A 17,779-nucleotide genomic window follows, 5' to 3' on the forward strand; every position below is an offset into this window, starting at 1 on the left:
TTTCAGATATTTCCTTCCCATCTCTTTCAAAAGACTATGCTTCTGTGGGAGTGTCTGAAGGAACAATGATTTATCTGGAGGAAAAAAAAACCAGACACTCCCTTTATGCTAGAATCATTCGGGCTCTATTTTCAACTACAGAGGTCACGTAACTTGAAAATGTTATCAAAAATTTGTGACTAACATTGACTATAAAGATAAATAATACTGCAAAGCCCCAGAATTACAACAAACTAAAGTCATTGATCTACGTGGTCGTGGATAACAGCATAGTCCTAAATTTCTTGCTGGTAAGCCAAGAAAAAAATATGAATTACTGCTAATGTTTGCTAATTACTGCTAATTAATGCTAAGATCATAACCCATACAGCAGTGAATATGTAGCATACTATTCTATACCGATAGGACTAAGGCAGTACTGCTAAGATAAAACTCCACCAAATTCCTAGCAGGTGCATACAAAAGTGCTGACTCTGTATCTCTGAGCCTAACAGATACTCTCATATCCCACCTCATACCTCTTTATAAAGAAATCTCTATACTTTTGTGACAGCAGAACAAAATCAAAAGGAAGAATTTCTAGTTCCTAAATGACCCAATCAGAACATAAAACCTAGAATTCCTCCTAATATACTTTTCCCCTCTTTTTCACTTTCAGCATGGAGAGACAGGGTGAACTCATTTCTCACCCAGCAAGCAGATTCATAGCTTAAAAAAAAAACCTCAGGTGAATTGTATTATTCCTTGAAAGCTATTTAAAGAAACTTTTATTGATCAAAATATAAAATATGTTAAAATTCCAAAGATTAAGATGAAGCTAAGACTAAGATTAGTTTACACAGAGGTATGCCAGAAATCTGACTCATTTTTAGATGTGAGCTGCAAATTTGGCTCTGACCTTCAGGAAACAAGGATTAGGTACAAGAAAATGGTGCATCTTTTTAAAAAAAATTTTAAGTGTTTTATTTTTTTACTTTTGAGAGACAGAGAGAGCAGGGGAGGGGCAGAGAGAGAGGGAGACAGAGGATCTGAAGCGGGCTCTGCGGCTGACAGCAGAGAGCCCAATCCAGGGCTCAAACTCACGAACCTTTGATGATATGACGTGAGCTGAGCTTAACCGAATGAGCCACCCAGGTGCCCCAAGACAACAGTGCTTCTAAGACAAATATAGACCAGTTGCTCAAGAGAGGCATCTTTTTTTCTAGGAGTGAAACCAGAAAAATTTCTCCCCTGAGTGCTCATAAAGACATTATTAGCTGGTACAATGGTCAGTACTTCACACAATGGACACTATCTTCAGTGCAATAGTTTATCACCTACAGCATGCCCCAATTTGAACCAAGGGTTTGCAGTCAAAATCCAATTGCAAAAAAAGCAATTATATGAGGAAACAAAGTAATATTGTTCAAGTATGCAATTGCCTGATGTTCCTATTTTTTAAAAGATTTTATTTTATTTTTTAAGTAATCTCTGTAGCCAACATGGGGCTTGAACTCACAACCCAAGAGTCGCTTGCTCTACTGACTGAGCCAGCCAGGTACCCAACCCCTCTGAGATTCTGATTTAATCCAAGGATGAAATTCACAACATCTAGAGCAGGGATTCTCAAAAACTTTATGTATATAAGAATTTTTAGTCCTCCCAACATAAAGGGGGGGGGGCATTTGTTCATTTAACTTGTATTTATTCACCACCTTCTCAGTGGGGATACAATGATAAACCAGAAAGAGACATGGTTTCTTCTCTCAAGAAGTATTTAATCTAGTGATGGGGGAGATAGACATCAATGAAAGAATCACAAATATATATAAAATAACAACCATACAAGTAAATGGAGGAGGTAAATAGTGCTATGAGAGCACAGAATAGGAGAAAGTCATCTGTCAGGGAAGTCTGAAAGGCTTTCCCTGAGGAAGTCATGAATGAATGGAGGTGATGAGTTAGCCTAAGAGATAAAGGGTTGGGGAAGGACCTCTGGTAGACAGAGATAATAAGATAAGCAAAATTTCGGTGTAGAACTGAGACAGAAACTGAGACAATGCCAATGTCACTGGATAATAAAGAAAAAGGGAAAGTTGGTTCAAAATTAGGCTGGTTGCTTCTAGATCATGCAGAGCTTTGATCATATTTGGAGTTTATTCTAATATAAATGAGAAAGCACTGAAGTGTTTCCAGGAAAGAAGGTGATATAATTAGATCTTCATTCTGAAAGATAGCTTTGGGAGTAAAAAACAGATCTAAAGGGGAAATAAAACAGTTGCAGGAAAACAGGATGCCACTGCAAAAATCAAGCAAGAATCCAAAAGAAGAATGGAATATATTTGGAGAATCTAATAACTTGACACTCTCCACCCAAATACATACATTTTACCACAGATGGGGATATTTATTCTCTAACAGTTCTGAGGCAGAAAAAATGAGCTGAAAATTAGTAATACTGAGAAATTAATAAACTATTATCCTTCAGGCAATCCTCCATTAATATTACAAACATTCCCATAATTTGTATATTTAAATGTCACCTCATTATTCCTGAGGTCATTCCTTTGAATGGGGTCAAGATTTTCCTTAAAAGTAGTAAGGATGTGAATGAATAATGTGTTAATCTTCTATATCACAGGAAGACATAATCCCCATCATTTCAGCCTCAAAATTTTCAAAGCAGGCATTATAATGATCTGACTCAGGTAATGAATTTATCAGTAACATATTAATGAAACGTGAATTCAAGCAATGTAACTTCCTGATAAACCTCCCAGTATAAATTTGGTGCAGAGTATACCATTAAGTTGTTAATTAAAAGACCTGAACGAAGAAAAGGAGTCCTTGGAAGATCTATGCTTTTATTTAAACACATTTTTCAGGGGGCACCTGGGTGGCTCAGTTGGTTGAGTGACCAACTTCGGCTCAGGTCATGATCTCACAGTTTGAGTTTGAGCCCCCGCATCAGGCTCTGTGCTGACAGCTGACAGCTCGGAGCCTGGAGCCTGCTTCAGATTCTGTGTCTACCCCCCTCTCTGCCCCTCCCCTGCTCATGCTCTGTGTCTCTCTCTCTCTCTCTCAGTAATAAATAAACTTTAAAAAAAAAATAAAAAAATAAAATAAAATAAACACAGTTTTCAGGAAATGAAAAGGTTAAAAACAAATGAACTATACATTCAACTCAAGAATTCAGAAATGGGCAAACCCAAAAGAAGAATGAAAATAATAAATATAAGGACAGAAATCAAAAAATACAGAACAAAAACAATAGAGAACATAAATAAAACTAATGGCTATCCTTTAAAGAGAGCATTAACATTCACCATTCACTGTAGTGCCAGCTTGTCTCAGTAGTCCTGCAATTAATCTCTCAAATCTAGATATTAATAAACAGAAAATGCAAATGATTCCATTTTAGCTTTTCCTCTTCTAAGAAAAAGGGTAAGTTAACTTTGTTATTTTTCCCTTAAAGTCCAAAATACTGCTGGAACAGAACCTTTAAAAAACTGGGGGCCATCAGAGGATTATGGATATGTGACTTTAACAAATAATTTAAAAATAGTTTTCAGGGGGCGTCTAGGTGGCTCAGTCACTTAAGCATCCAACTCTTGATGCCAGCTTAGGTTGGGATCTCATGGTCCTGGGATTGAGCCCTGCATAGGGCTCTGTGCTGACCGTGGAGCCTGCTTGGGATTCTCTCTCTTTCCCTCTCTGCTCCTCCCCTCCCCTGTTCACATTTACCCACACACTCTCTCTCAAAATAAATAAACATTAAAAAAATTTTTTTCCAGCAATTTTTAGTCTACCCTTTTTATTATCTAATTCTTTCACTACTTAAGACTATCTTCAATTCCAGCAAATGTGTGTATGACCAAGTAATTCTGAAGTAAAATAACATCTTGAATCAGGTTAGTAAAAAAAAAAAAAAACCAAACTAGTATGATAGTTAACAATTACTGAATAATTACTATGCTGCAGACATTTTTGATCCATTTGCTTCATTTTCATGTTAACTCTGAATTATCCCCAATAAACAGGTGAAGAGAAGGGACAAAGACCTTAACTGATTCTGCTAGTAAATGACAGAGCTAGAGCCCAAATTCAAGACAGTATGATTGCCAGACCCATAGTTCTTAACACATTTGGTCACAGGAGGAAACTGCAAATAGCCAAACCACTTAATATCAGCTAATGTAAAGAAGATTATTTAAGAAGCTCACCAACTAGTAGGTAGGCTATGAGGGTGTTTACTACAAACTTCAACATCTTTGCATGTTTGAAACTTTTCACAATAAAATGTTGAGGAAAAGAAACTTCAACATGCGTTTAAGTGGTATTTTAAGAGACGATACAGAGAAACTGTTAAGGTCTAAAAGTTGCATTTCTGACATGCAAAAGTAAATATAACTACTGCAGTTCCACAGAAATTATTTTAATGTTTGTTAAGGAAATGGCAGCCACCAGGCTAGATCAGTTCAACTGATAATATGGGACTTGGAGTTATAAGGTGCTATAGGGTTTTCTTTTTATTAAACAGTATTTTTCTCAGGGGCTTAAAGAAAATTAGTCCAAATTTTGTATTATATATATATTTTAAAAAGAAGTAAAAAGAATCAAATCATGCAGAGCTGGAAAATGGGGTTCCCTGTTCATTTCAGGGTCCCAGACAAGCTGATAAAGTACCGGTGTAGTTTAGCTGGAATGTAAATTGGTGCATCCACTGTGGAAAACAGTATGGAGGATGGTCCCGTAATTCCACTACTGGGTATTTATTCAAAGAAAATAAAAACACTAACTTGAAAATATATAAGCACCCCTATGTTTATTGCGGCATTATTTAAATTCACAAAATATGGAAGCAACCTAAGTGTCCATCAGTAGATGAATGGATAAAGAAGATGTGGAATATTAGCCATAAAAAGAGAATGAGATCTTGACATTTGGGACAACAGGTACAGACAGACATAGAGAATATTATGCTAAATGAAATAAGTCAAAGACAAATACCATAGGATTTCACTTACATGTGGAATCTAAAAAATTAAACAAACATACAAGCAAACAAAAAACAGAAACAGATTCATAAATACAGAGAACTGGTGGGTGCTAGAGTAGAGGGGGGTAGGGGAATGAGCAAAATAGATGAAGGGGACTAAAAGGTATAAACTTCCAGTTATAAAATAAATAAGTCACGGGGGCGCCTGAGTGGCTCAGTCAGTTAAGCGTCCAACTTCAACTCAGGTCACGATCTCGTGGTTTGTGAGTTTGAGCCCCACATAGGGCTCTGTGCTGACACCTCAGAGCCGGGAGCCTACTTCTGATTCTGTGTCTCCCTCTCTCTCTGCCCCTCTCCCGCTCAGGCTCTGTCTCTCTCTCTCAAAAATAAATTAAAATGTTAACAAAATTAAAAAAATAAATAAGTTACGGAGATGAAAAGTACAGCATAGGGAATATAGTCAATAATGTTGTGTAATAACATCCTATGGTGACAGATGGTGACACTTATTGTGAGGAGCACAGAGTAATGTACAGAATTGTTAAATCCCTATGTTGTACACCAGAAACTAATATTATATTTTATTGTCAACTGTACTTCAGTAAGAATTTAAAAAAACATGTATTATCCCACTGCTTTCCAGTCTCCAGGGTTTCTGATGAAAAGTACTGTTAAATTTGATTAAAGATCACTTATGGGACTTGGAAAAGAAAAATGGTGTAGTTTAGGCAATAGCTTACTTAAGGTGAAAGCCTCCATGTCAAAGTCAGAAGATGGAAAGAAAAGAAAGGAATGCTGGAAGTAATGGAAATTGCTATGTTATCACTAGGGTTTGCTGTTCAATGAAAACGAAAAGGGGCTAAGCACCAACATCCAGAAAATAGAGTAGAATACTAATGAGATGGTTGGCTGCCAGAATAGCAATTTTCACCTAACATTAAAGAGGACCCACACCCAAATCAATCAATCAATCAATCAATCAATCAAACAAACAAAACCACCTTATTTAATGAGGACCCAGGATTCTGGCAAAGAGAGATCACCTGAACCTGGAAATTAAAGCAGGAGTGCTAAACAAGAATAATCAAACTTGTGACACGTGAAAACTGGTTACTTAAAAAGGTACTGTAGTAAGGTAGAAGAACAAAAGCTTTAGAGCCAGCAAGATATGGGTTCAAATTCTGCCTCCCAGTCATATACAACCTATATACTAACTTGAACAAATTATTTTACCCCCTAATATTGAGTTACCTCATCTGCAAATAGGATCAATTAATTTACCATCACAAAGTTGTTTAAGGATTGAGATGAGTAGCCCTCAACTGAAGTTTCCTTTCCTCTTTTTTTTTTTTAAAGTTTTTTTTATTTTTTTTTTCAACGTTTATTTATTTTTTGGGACAGAGAGAGACAGAGCATGAACGGGGGAGGGGCAGAGAGAGAGGGAGACACAGAATCGGAAACAGGCTCCAGGCTCTGAGCCATCAGCCCAGAGACCGACGCGGGGCTCGAACTCACGGACCGCAAGATCGCGACCTGGCTGAAGTCGGACGCTTAACCGACTGCGCCACCCAGGCGCCCCTCCTTTCCTCTTTTAATTTACCTGAAATATATGCCTTTTAAACTGATAAGAACAGACACTACACTTGATCTTAGCCAAAAGGCCGAGAAGCGATGAAATATATGCCTTTTAATAGAATGGGTATGGTAGATGACAGGCACTTTCATAGAAATTGGGAAAGGATATAAACCCAAGAAGCATGGATTCCAAGGGGGAAATTTCCTTTATTTTTCTTCAGAAAATAACAATGAAAAATTATCTCAAACAAGTAAAGGCAGAAAAGAAGCTGTGGTAGACCAAATATGAAGTCTGTTCCTTAGGGTATTTCTCCTTTATCCTATCATTAAGCAACACTTGGGTACAGTCTGTATAAAAGCCTCCCATATTTCCAAAGTCTCCTGAACACAACAAGGAAATACAAAATGGAGTATAATACCTAAGGTTCATAGTGATTATGGTGACATTAGATGTTCATGATGATCCAAAGTAACTAAGAAAAGGATAAATCAGTAACTGTCTAGTTAGTATGACAAGAAGGCATGCCATATAAGAGTTCCTTTGAAAATATTTTTAATAAAATTAGTTTCTGATAATCAAATATCTGTTGATGCTAAATTCCCTGCCTCTATCCAATGCCAGATAAAAGAGGTATTATTGTATATTAATCTATGAAATGAAGTATTTTAAAAAATATCCTTGAGCTTGTATGTTTGACACCATGAAGGATAACCACATTACTCCTCAAACATACTTTATGCCATAAGCGAGACAAACTATTAGGGGAATAAAACAAAACTGTGTTAACTTGTCACAAGTTTTTTTGAGACTACATTTTAAAAATTATTCTTTTTTTTTTTAATGTTTTATTTATTCTTGAGAGAGACAGAGCATGAGGGAGAAAGGGGCAGAGTGAGAGAGGGACACAGAATCCGAAGCAGGATCCAGGCTCTGAGCTGTCAGCACAGAGCCCCATGTGGGGCTCAAACTCACAGGTCGTGATATCATGACCTGAGCCAAAGTCAGACGCTCAACCGACTGAGCCATCCAAGCGCCCCCAAAATTATTCTTTTTAAAATTTCATTTACTATCTCAGGTATCTCACTAAGCTAAAATTAATTTAGTCTCATTCCCTTTCAATTTATCCTTCTGACTTAGGCTCTCCAATATAGACTGGAGAAGCTGGAAACTCAACAGAAACAAATCTCAGCAAATAAAACACTCTTAGAATTTGAAAGCTAGAAAATAATCTAGGTGTCATGTCATCAGAACAAAAGTTGAAAACATCTTGTTGCATGAATCTATAGTGAACTGGGTAAAACTGCCTACAACCCAGTAATATCCAAAACACCCACTCGGTCTGTAAATCTTAAATATGCCAAATTAACTGATATGAGATTACCTATATGAGGCTCCAGGTTTTGGGGAGGGTGGTAGGAGTAGATTTTTTTTTTAAGATATGCCAAAATTAGTCTTTGGCCTAGGTATCCAACTAAAGCATGTTTCCTCCATTCTGCCTTGGCCTGCTTCAAGCCATTTCTGGATCCCTGGATATGACATGACTGGAAATTACATGATCCTTAAGTTAGTTACTATTATATCTAATCAGTGCAACAAGGTCACATACATGCAAAAGGCCATGTCATCTGGATTTACTATTGTATCTGAATTTTCATTTTCCAGGTTTAGAAGGTATTACAGGTAGAGCTTAAAACAAGAATCTTCTTGTGTGTGTTATATATTGAAATTTTATCAATGAGATGAAGTACAAATGTACATTAATGTAAAAGAAAAATGTGTAATTAATGATTATGAAAACCATTTTATGTACAAAAGAAACTAACAATTTTCTAATAGCCAAGTAGAAAACCTGAGTAATATTATTGATAGGGTAAGTTAGCTATTGATTTTAAGAAGAGTATAACAGAAGTCCCTGGGTGGCTTAGTTGGTTAATCATCAGACTCTTGATCTGGGCTCATGTCATGATCTCACCACAGTTCATGAGTTCAAGTCAGGCTGAGGGCTGGCAGTGTGAAGCCTGATTGGGATTCTCTCTCTCTGCCCTCCCCAGCTCACTTGCGCTCTCAAAGTAAATAACTAAACTTAAGGGAGAAAAAACAACAACTAGACCACTAAAATTTCTAATAATAATTTGAGGGATAATATTTCAGAATTATTTACATATTCCAGAAATTTAATCTATGGTGGGGATATTAACTTTAGTCTGAGCTTTGGTCAAACATTGGTTTTCATACTTGGATATCTGGTATTCCAAAAATATATATATATTTGCTACAATATATATATACAGCCAAACTATGTAGGTATTTCTTACATAAATGCATTATTCACTTCTATTTTCATTTGCTTACATAAAACATATTTTTTAAATAGGCTCCTATGTATCCCAAGGATATAGAAAATAAACCAACCCACAAGCTCCTTTATGGGCCAAAGAACAGACTTCATGAAAAATTCAAAGCCCAGACACAAGAACCAGTGATCTAACATTTTATTGTCAACTGTCAGTCATCAAAGAAAATTCAAGCAAAAGAGGTATTGGCTCTTCTGATCGCTATGCATTTTCTTTTTTTCTTTTAAATTTTATTTATTTTGAGAGAGAGAGTGTGTGCATGTGAGTGGGGGAGGGGCAGAGAGAGAGGGGAAGACAGAGAATCCCAAAGCGGGCTCCGGGCTGTCAGTACAGAGCCCGACTTGGGGCTCCATCTCATGAACTGTGGTGAGATCATGGCCTGAGCATAGATCAAGAGTCATATGCTTAACCAACTGAACCACCCTGGCACCCCTCAATGCATTTTCAATAAATTGTCTTAAAAGGTTAAAATGCATATACAATAGAAGAATTCTTGTTTACTACAGCTAAAAATGTGCACAGTTACTAAGATTGAACTGATTTCATACTCTTTTAAAAATATGTGAGAAAATTAACATTCTTTATACATTCCATTCTTAATGTTTTAGGATTTAGAAAAACTCTTTGTCATAGAAAATGAATTTGTAGTAAAGTAGGCTCAAATTGCCATGATCAAGTAATATCTAAAAGAAGAAAAAAACAAAACCCAAGCCCTTTTAAGGACCCAATATCCCAATCCAGCATCAGTAAATGCAGTAAGATTTACCACCATTAAGAGGCAATGGCAGCAAGGCAGAGAGTTCGAAACCGAATGCAGCAAGACATAGACTGGTTCTCGCTCAGCTGCTTCATCACCTTGGACAAGTTATTTACCCTCTTAACCTGTTTCCTAAACTACAAAATGAAGATAATAATATCTGTTCTTTCTATGTGGATCAAATGAATTAAAGCATGTGGATTAGAAATAGCAATATATGTAAAATATTAAGTATCATGAGTTCTAAATCTAGGTTCTTTTTTTCTACCATTTTTTTTTAATGTTTATTCATTTTTGAGAGAGAGAGACAGACACACAGAGCGTGAATGGGGTAGGGGCAGAGAAAGAGGGAGACACACAATCCAAAGCAAGCTCCAGGCTTTGAATCATCAGCACAGAAACTGATGCAGGACTCGAACCCACGGACTGCAATGTGAGATAATGACCTGAGCCAAAGTCGGATGCTCAGTCAACTGAGCCACCAAGGTGCCCCTTTTCTATCAATTTTATAAATAGATTGTTGTTGATTTTTACATGGTTTTATCCTTTTAATGATAATTAACTTAGGATTCCCTTTAAACACTTCTTGGGACTTGCTTTGGATACTTGCCATTCAAAAATGTGGGTATGATTTATGAAAGTTGAAGTAATAAAAAAGTTCATTTGGGGGCTCCTGGGTGGCTCAGCTGGTTGAGTGTTGGACTTCAGCTCAGGTCATGATCTCACAATTCGTGAGTTCAAACCCCGTGTCAGGCTCTGTGCTGACAGGCAGAGCCTACTTGGATCCCCATCTCTCTCTCTCTCTGCCCCTCTCCATCTCACACTCACTTGCTCTCTGTCTCAAAAATAATTACTTTTTAAAAAGTTCATTCAAGGGGCACCTGGGTGGCGCAGTCGGTTAAGCGTCCGACTTCAGCCAGGACACGATCTCGCGGTCCGGGAGTTCGAGCCCCGCGTCAGGCTCTGGGCTGATGGCTCAGAGCCTGGAGCCTGTTTCCGATTCTGTGTCTCCCTCTCTCTCTGCCCCTCCCCCGTTCATGCTCTGTCTCTCTCTGTCCCAAAAATAAATAAACGTTGAAAAAAAAATAATAAAAAATAAAAAGTTCATTCAAATTAGTAATGTTAAGCCATGAACTCACATTAAAAAAGTAAAGCAAAAGAAAACAAATACAAAATCATTTTACAATAGAGAAACGTTGCTCTTTGCCAAGAGTAGTAATAATCTGCTAAAACTGCTTTTGGTAAGGTCATCCAGTAACTACTATCTGGGTTGGTACATGGCATCAGCAGTCAAGTAGTATCTCCCAGGAACCAAACACTTCAAAAAAGATACAAGAAATAGGAATGACCTCAGAAAGTTCAACCATAAAATGAAAAGAACCAAAACAGAGATGAAGAAGTCAGACACACAGCACCAAGTAAAAGATGACTAAATTTAAGACATTAACATGCAACGAGAAGAAATGTACCTATCAGAAAGGAGGGCTGTTTAACAATAGAAATGTTGAAAAAGGAAAGGTGAAGACACAAATGTGGCCAGTGCCCATGTAAGCACTGCTCAGGAAAGAGGATATCCTGTAAAGCTGACAGATGCAAGTAACTGCTTGGCAGATATATTACGAACTTTATTAGAGCCTAATGCCATTTAAAATTGCAGTCATTTACAATCAACTCCTTCATTCTCATCCCATACTCCTGTTCATTAAGCAACTTTTGATAATTTGGTTTTCCATATAGTAGCCTATATGGAGAGAATACCCTCCCTGGTGAAAACATCTTATCCTCATTTTACATGACTGAATTGGTATTCTGATATACACATACACATTCTCTTGTGATAGAGATGTCTATCCTCAAATAAAAGTGTAAGCTCTACAATCAGATTACTTGAGTTCCCACTGATTTACTCTGTGACCTTGGGAAATTCATCAATCTCTCTTCATTTGTAAAACGAGGGCTGTTACATAGGGTTATTGTGAAGATTAAATGAAGTAATTCATGGAAAGCACTTAAAACAGAACCTGGCATATAGTAAGCACCATAAAAATGTTAGCCACTGTTGGGGCGCATGACTGGCTCAGTTGGTTAAGTGTCCAACTTTGGCTCAAGTGATGATCTCGTGGTTCGTAAGCTGGAGTCCCGCATCAGGTTCTGTGCTGACAGCTCAGAGCCTGAAGCCTGCTTCAGATTCTGTGTCATCCTCTCTCTGTGTCCCTCCCCTGCTTTTGCTCTCTCTCAAAAAGAAATAAACTTAAAAAAAAAAAAGTTTTAAAAATGTTAACCACTGTTATTATTTTTTAGCATGAATTAACATCCCCAAGTCTGATCAGCCCTGAGACTGATCAGTTTCTGAATCTGAGAGATTAAAGCAAGACCGCTGGGGGCATCGATGCACAAAATATATTCTGACAGCCCTAGACTGGCCGGAGGCTTGACTTGGTGAATTCAAGGTCACCCATCTCTCTGAGATTTTTTTGGAAGTCAGATCACTTGTCTGTCCAGGTGAACACTTGACTTCATCGCATAACAAAAGGTCACAAACTCAAATGCATAAGTGGTCAGCAAGTCACTTCATAAGCAGACCTTAGGTGCTGAATATGCAAAGAAAGGATCAGTGAAAAGATTGTGAAGGATGAAGACCACAAGTCTAGTGGCATTCAAGCACAAGTATTGTTAAACATCCTGTCAGGCAAACAATAAGATATTTGGTGTGAAGGCCAGCTGTTTGCAAGCCCTGCAGTACTGTTTCATTCATGTTTTTAAAAGTCCTAATTTAGTATATCCTGTGACCAGTTTTCAACCCTTTCCTTTACCTGCTCTGTGATCACCCCTTCCTTGAAACATTCTCCTCTCTTGGCTTCCAGAAAACCTGTCTTCTTCATGGTCTACTACACATAGCTGGGTGATCTCAGCATCTAGACTAACATCTTTGTTAAAAACTCTCAGATCTTTACCTCCAGTTCTATCAATGCTAAGAAATATCCCATGAATTTTCACTTTTGTCTGCCTTCTTACTGTCAATGCTTTTGATTAGGTCCTCGTTACCCAATTTCTAGATTTTTACAGTGGCTTTGATTCATTCCCTTTTTTCATGCTCCACACCCATCAGCAAATCCTATTGGTTCTATCTTCAAACCATATCCAAAATCCAACCATTTTCACCTCCTTGGCCTAAACCATCATCACTTGTCACTTATATTACTTCAAGCAACTTCCTTTTTACCATTCTTTTACTATAGCATCACCTTGCACCTCCTCTGTTCAAATCCTCCAGTGGCTCCCATACCACTCAGAGTGAAATCCAAGTTCCCTAATATGGCCTTCCAAGGCCCTACACAGTCACCCTTGCCCATCCAACTTCATCTCTTACTTCTCTTCCCCTTGCTCATTCTTTTCTCTAGCCACACTGCCCCCTTTTTTCCTTAATTACACTAGGCTCATTCCTAGTTCTAGGCTTTCTCCACCTTCTGTTCCCTTTATCTAGAATGCTTTTCTCCCAGATGTACTGGGCCTGGATTGTTCATTCTAGGGCTTTGTTCAAATGTTCCTTTTTCAGTTGAATGTTTCCCTAACATACCCTACTTAAGATGGAAATACCCTTCCCACACCCATAGGATAACCCACCTTCCTTTCTATCAGCATTGATCACATTTGTTTTTCATGTTTATCATCTTTTTCTCTAAAGAAAATGTAAGCTCCATTGGGTAAAGGATTTTTTTCTTTATTGCTATCTTTCCCAAGTCCAAAACAATATATACTAAATATTAGCTGCTTAATATTTCATGAAAATCATTGAAAGCTCCCTAACTTGTCTTCCTTCTACTGATATCCCTTTCCATAGTCTGCCTCCTCCTAGCCTCCAGGTATCATGCCAAAAAATGCACCTGAACATTCTCCTGCTTAAAAAACTTGATGAGAGGGGTGCCTGACTGGCTCAGTCAGAAGAACATGTGATTCTTGATCTCGGGGTCTTGAGTTTGAGCCCCACGTAGGGTAAAGAGATTACTTAAATAAACTACAAAAAAATCAAAAAATTAAAAACTTTGATGAGATCTTTACATCATTCAGGGTCAGATTCCTAACTCACGGAAGCCTTTTCCTCATTCCCCAAAATATGTTGTACATGCTTCACATACTAACACTTTTATCATCTCTAAACCTACTATGCCATTTTACTTCTTCATGCTTTTCATATATTTGTCTCTGGCCAAATTTTTACTCATCCTCCAGACATGATGTCTCCATGAATCCCCCATCTATGCCACTACCACCTTCAATTTATACCTCTATTATATGACTGGTGCTGCAATTATATATTTACCAGTCTGTTTCTTTTACTAGACTATAAGATCCTAGAGAGCAAATTCAGTGAGATTGTATTCAGATTTGTTTCCTCAGTGCTTAACACTATATACTTGGCACAGAATTCTGCTGAATGGAAATTTAATCAATGAAAATTCAAAAGTAAATGAAATGATTTGTTTATGAAGGGCTAAGAAAAGAAAAATGTCTTTCTAAGAGTCAAAGTGGTTTCCAACATCAAACCTGAACATGACGTAGAACTTGAGTTTTTTATATTTGCTAAAGAAAAGCTCACTTTGGTAGTTTTCACAATAGTTAAATGAGTAGATTCAGGAGTAAAAAATAAACTAATGATACAATTTAAGTTTTGCAAGACGAAAAGAGTTCTGAAGATTGGTTGTATAACAATGTGTAGGTCCTTAACACTACTGAACTGTACAATTACAAATAGTTAAGATGTAAATTTTACATGTGTATTTTACCACAATTAAAAATAAAATAAGGCTGCCTGGGTGGCTCAGTCTGAGCGGCCAACTCTTGGGTTTCAGCTCAGGTCATGATCCCAGGGTCGTCAAATTGAGCCCTCCATGTTTAGCAAGGAGCCTGCTTGAGACTCTCTCTCACCCTCTCTCTCTCTGCCCCTCCCCAACTTGCATGCAAGCTTGCTCTCTTTCTCTTTAAAAAGAAAAATATATGTGTGTGGGTGTATACATATATACATACATATATACATATATATAAACATACATACACACATATAAACAAGTATATATATACATATATATGTAAACATATATATATATAAAACATTAATTAATAGTCTAGTGAGGGAAGGCATTTGCTCAAGTATACATACTAATTTACAAACCAAATATTGTATATAACATCAAGTGAACTCTAATGTGAGATAAGGCATCTGCAATTTTTTAAATTAATATTGACTAAAATGGGAAGAGAGATGAGTATCACCTAATTCAACTACCTTATTTCACAAATAAGATAAACAATCATGAAAAACAAAAAATATTAACCAAGTGAGAGGAAAAATGATGATCAAAACTTAGGTTTTACTGCGAATGCAGGGGTTTCTTAGATTTACCACATTACAACCCACAACAATTCAGAAAGTAAAGGCTGGAACTCAGCGCACTGCATCCCTATGCAGACTTAATGAAGACTGAAAGTAATACAAGTAGAAGTTTGCATACCTGTGTGCTATCTAGTCTCCATCTGTGGGATCCCCTAGACAAGGTACTGAATGCTGTAATACTATATGCCTCCTCATGGGATTAATGTGAGAATCAAATGAAAGCCCTATTACAAATGTAAAGTGTAATCATCTTCTACATCCTCATCCCTTCAGATTCTCCAGTGCCGTCTCTTAGTAAGGTTTCAATCATTATGTGCAAGGGAGAGAGAAGAGGGAAATAATATAAACTTGTATACGGGTGCCTAGGTGGCTAAGTTGATTAACTGTCTGACTCTTGTTTTTGGCTCAGGTCATGATCTCATGGTTTGTGAGAGGGATTCTCTCTCTCTCTCTCCCTCTGCTGCTACCCGGCTTGTGTTCTCTCTCTCTCTCAAAATAAATAATCTTTATATATATTGTACACACACACATATATGTATATATGTATATATACACACATATATATATATGCATACATATATACACACACATGCATACACACACTGTAATTCTGACTAGTTGGGAGTTTTGCTGTTCTTGTTTTACATGAGGAAGAAAAGTGGGGAGAGGAGGAAAAGAAGGAGGTGAGGAGGTGGGAAGGTTGCTCATAATGGGCAAAGAATAACTTCCTCCTAAAGGAAATTATTCTACATATCTCTTAACAATTAAAGACTCTCAGAATCACAAGGTCTTATATTGTTCATGTTAAAATTACCATTTTTCCCAGTGCAGGCCCTGTAAAACTCATTTTTAGAATATTTCAGAAAATTATGTAATACTTAGGTATGTATCTATCTTTCCTACTCCACTGTACATGTGTCCAAAACAGGAACTCACAGTATTTAGCCTTTAAAAGTTGTTTGTGAATTGTTTTAATTGGACTAACATCCTGTGAAATATAAAGCTAGGTGGCTGAAGCTGTGCCAAAGAGAACTAGATGAAAGGGAAGAAATGAATGAAAAGAGGTTAAGAATTTTGTCTCACTTTGGATTCTCCCCAACTCCTTCTCCACCTCTATTATTGATTTCTCAGATCCTATGCAGAAGTCCTCTACTAACATTCTATATACCCACAAATTTATTTATCGGTATTATTATATTAGTTAACACTAATAAAAATACCATGTTTTCACTCCAGACATGGAAATATTTAAAGAAAAGTACACCAAATGGGTATTTTTTTTAAAGCTGGCAAACAAACCTTGTACAAAATGTTCATCATATAAAACATGTACAAGAGGAGTGCCAGGGTGGCTTAGTCCGTTAAGCATCCAACTCTTGGTTTTGGCTGAAGTCATGACTTCACAGTTCGTGAGATCAAGCCCTGAATCCTGGCTGCTAGCAAGGAGGCTGCTTGAGATTCTCTCATTCTCATTCTCTCTCTCTCTCTCTCTCTCTCTCTCTCCCTCCATCTCTTTCTGCCCTTCCCCCAATTGTGCACTCATGCATGTGCGCTCTCAAAATAAATAAATGTTTTTAAAATGCAAGAACTACAATTTTTTTTAAAGAAAAAAAGAAGTTGCCTTCTGAGAATTTCCATTCCCATTTAAAATCTTGTTCTGACACAGAGTCCAAGGGGGAAGAAAGGCTCAATCCCACAAACTGAGATCATAACCTGAGCAGAAATCAAGAGTCAGATGCTTAACCGACTGAGCCACCCATACGCCCTGTAATTCATTATTTTAAAATTCCAAAGTCTTTTTAAAGTCTGGCATCAGAGTTCCTTGCTAGCAAAATTATTTCAATATCTGAATTTGGTGACATGGTTTCTTCATTACATAGAATACATAATTCTACATATTGAAGCTGCTTTGTGAACAGAGAACGTATTTCCTTCTTCCATACAAAATTATGAACTTTATAGCTGCATTAGCAAAACCCAGTCATTGGTTTGTCCACAGATATTCAGAGTGGGAAATTTCTCAAAATATTAATTAACCCATTCCAAGAATTATGTCATTTTAATGACAAGATAATGTAAAATAATCATGAAAATATGTCAAGTGCAAGCCTAAATAGCCATAATTTTTAGGAGTGTTTTTTTTTTTTTTTTTACCTGCCAAAAATTACTGCATGTTTAATTGACTTGCTTGGTGATCTACTTGTATTATTACCATATGAGAGTTGTTGAAATATCTTTATCACTCTCAAGGTTGCCAAATATTTAGATATTTCGAATTTCAATGATGTTTGTTATTTCTGCTTGTGGTTTTTTTTTGTTTTTTTTTTTAAGTGTTTGGAATGCTTTACCAAAAGCATATCACATTACTCCACAGGTAAAATTTAAGCAATTTGTACGGTTTAGACTAGAGTACAATGTATACTTTTGATTACTTCTATTCCCTAAGGAGTCACTGCAGAGTTCCATATTTTTAAATATTCTAAATAAGAATTAGATTCAACAGATTTCATTCCAGTAATTTTAACGAACTAAAGCCCTCCTTTTTTTAATGGTTAAGATAGATATCAATGTAAAATAAAAACCTAACCCAAACTTAAATATGCTATTTGCGCTACTAAAATATGTAAATACGCCCAAAACACTAAAAGAACCAAAACTGTTCAAGGCCTAGCAAAAATATCAGAATCTCAGTTAAATGTTCAAATTATACACAGTATTTAGA

The 17,779-nt window shown here is 36.8% G+C and overlaps 1 protein-coding gene and 1 pseudogene across 3 annotated transcripts in view; both read right to left on the minus strand.

Annotated features, from left to right (window-relative positions):
• The window catches only part of ZC3H6 (zinc finger CCCH-type containing 6), a 69,369-nt gene that overhangs the window by 50,519 nt on the left and 1,071 nt on the right, over window positions 1-17,779 (minus strand). The gene's annotated exons all lie outside the window — the stretch shown is intronic.
• Window positions 6,549-6,651, minus strand: LOC124504501 (uncharacterized; annotated as a pseudogene).

The sequence above is a fragment of the Lynx rufus genome, unplaced genomic scaffold, assembly GCF_022079265.1.
Source record: "Lynx rufus isolate CCGP_SWC_20201006 ecotype Redwood Valley unplaced genomic scaffold, mLynRuf1.p SCAF_8, whole genome shotgun sequence".
NCBI classification, from domain to species: Eukaryota; Metazoa; Chordata; class Mammalia; order Carnivora; family Felidae; genus Lynx; species Lynx rufus.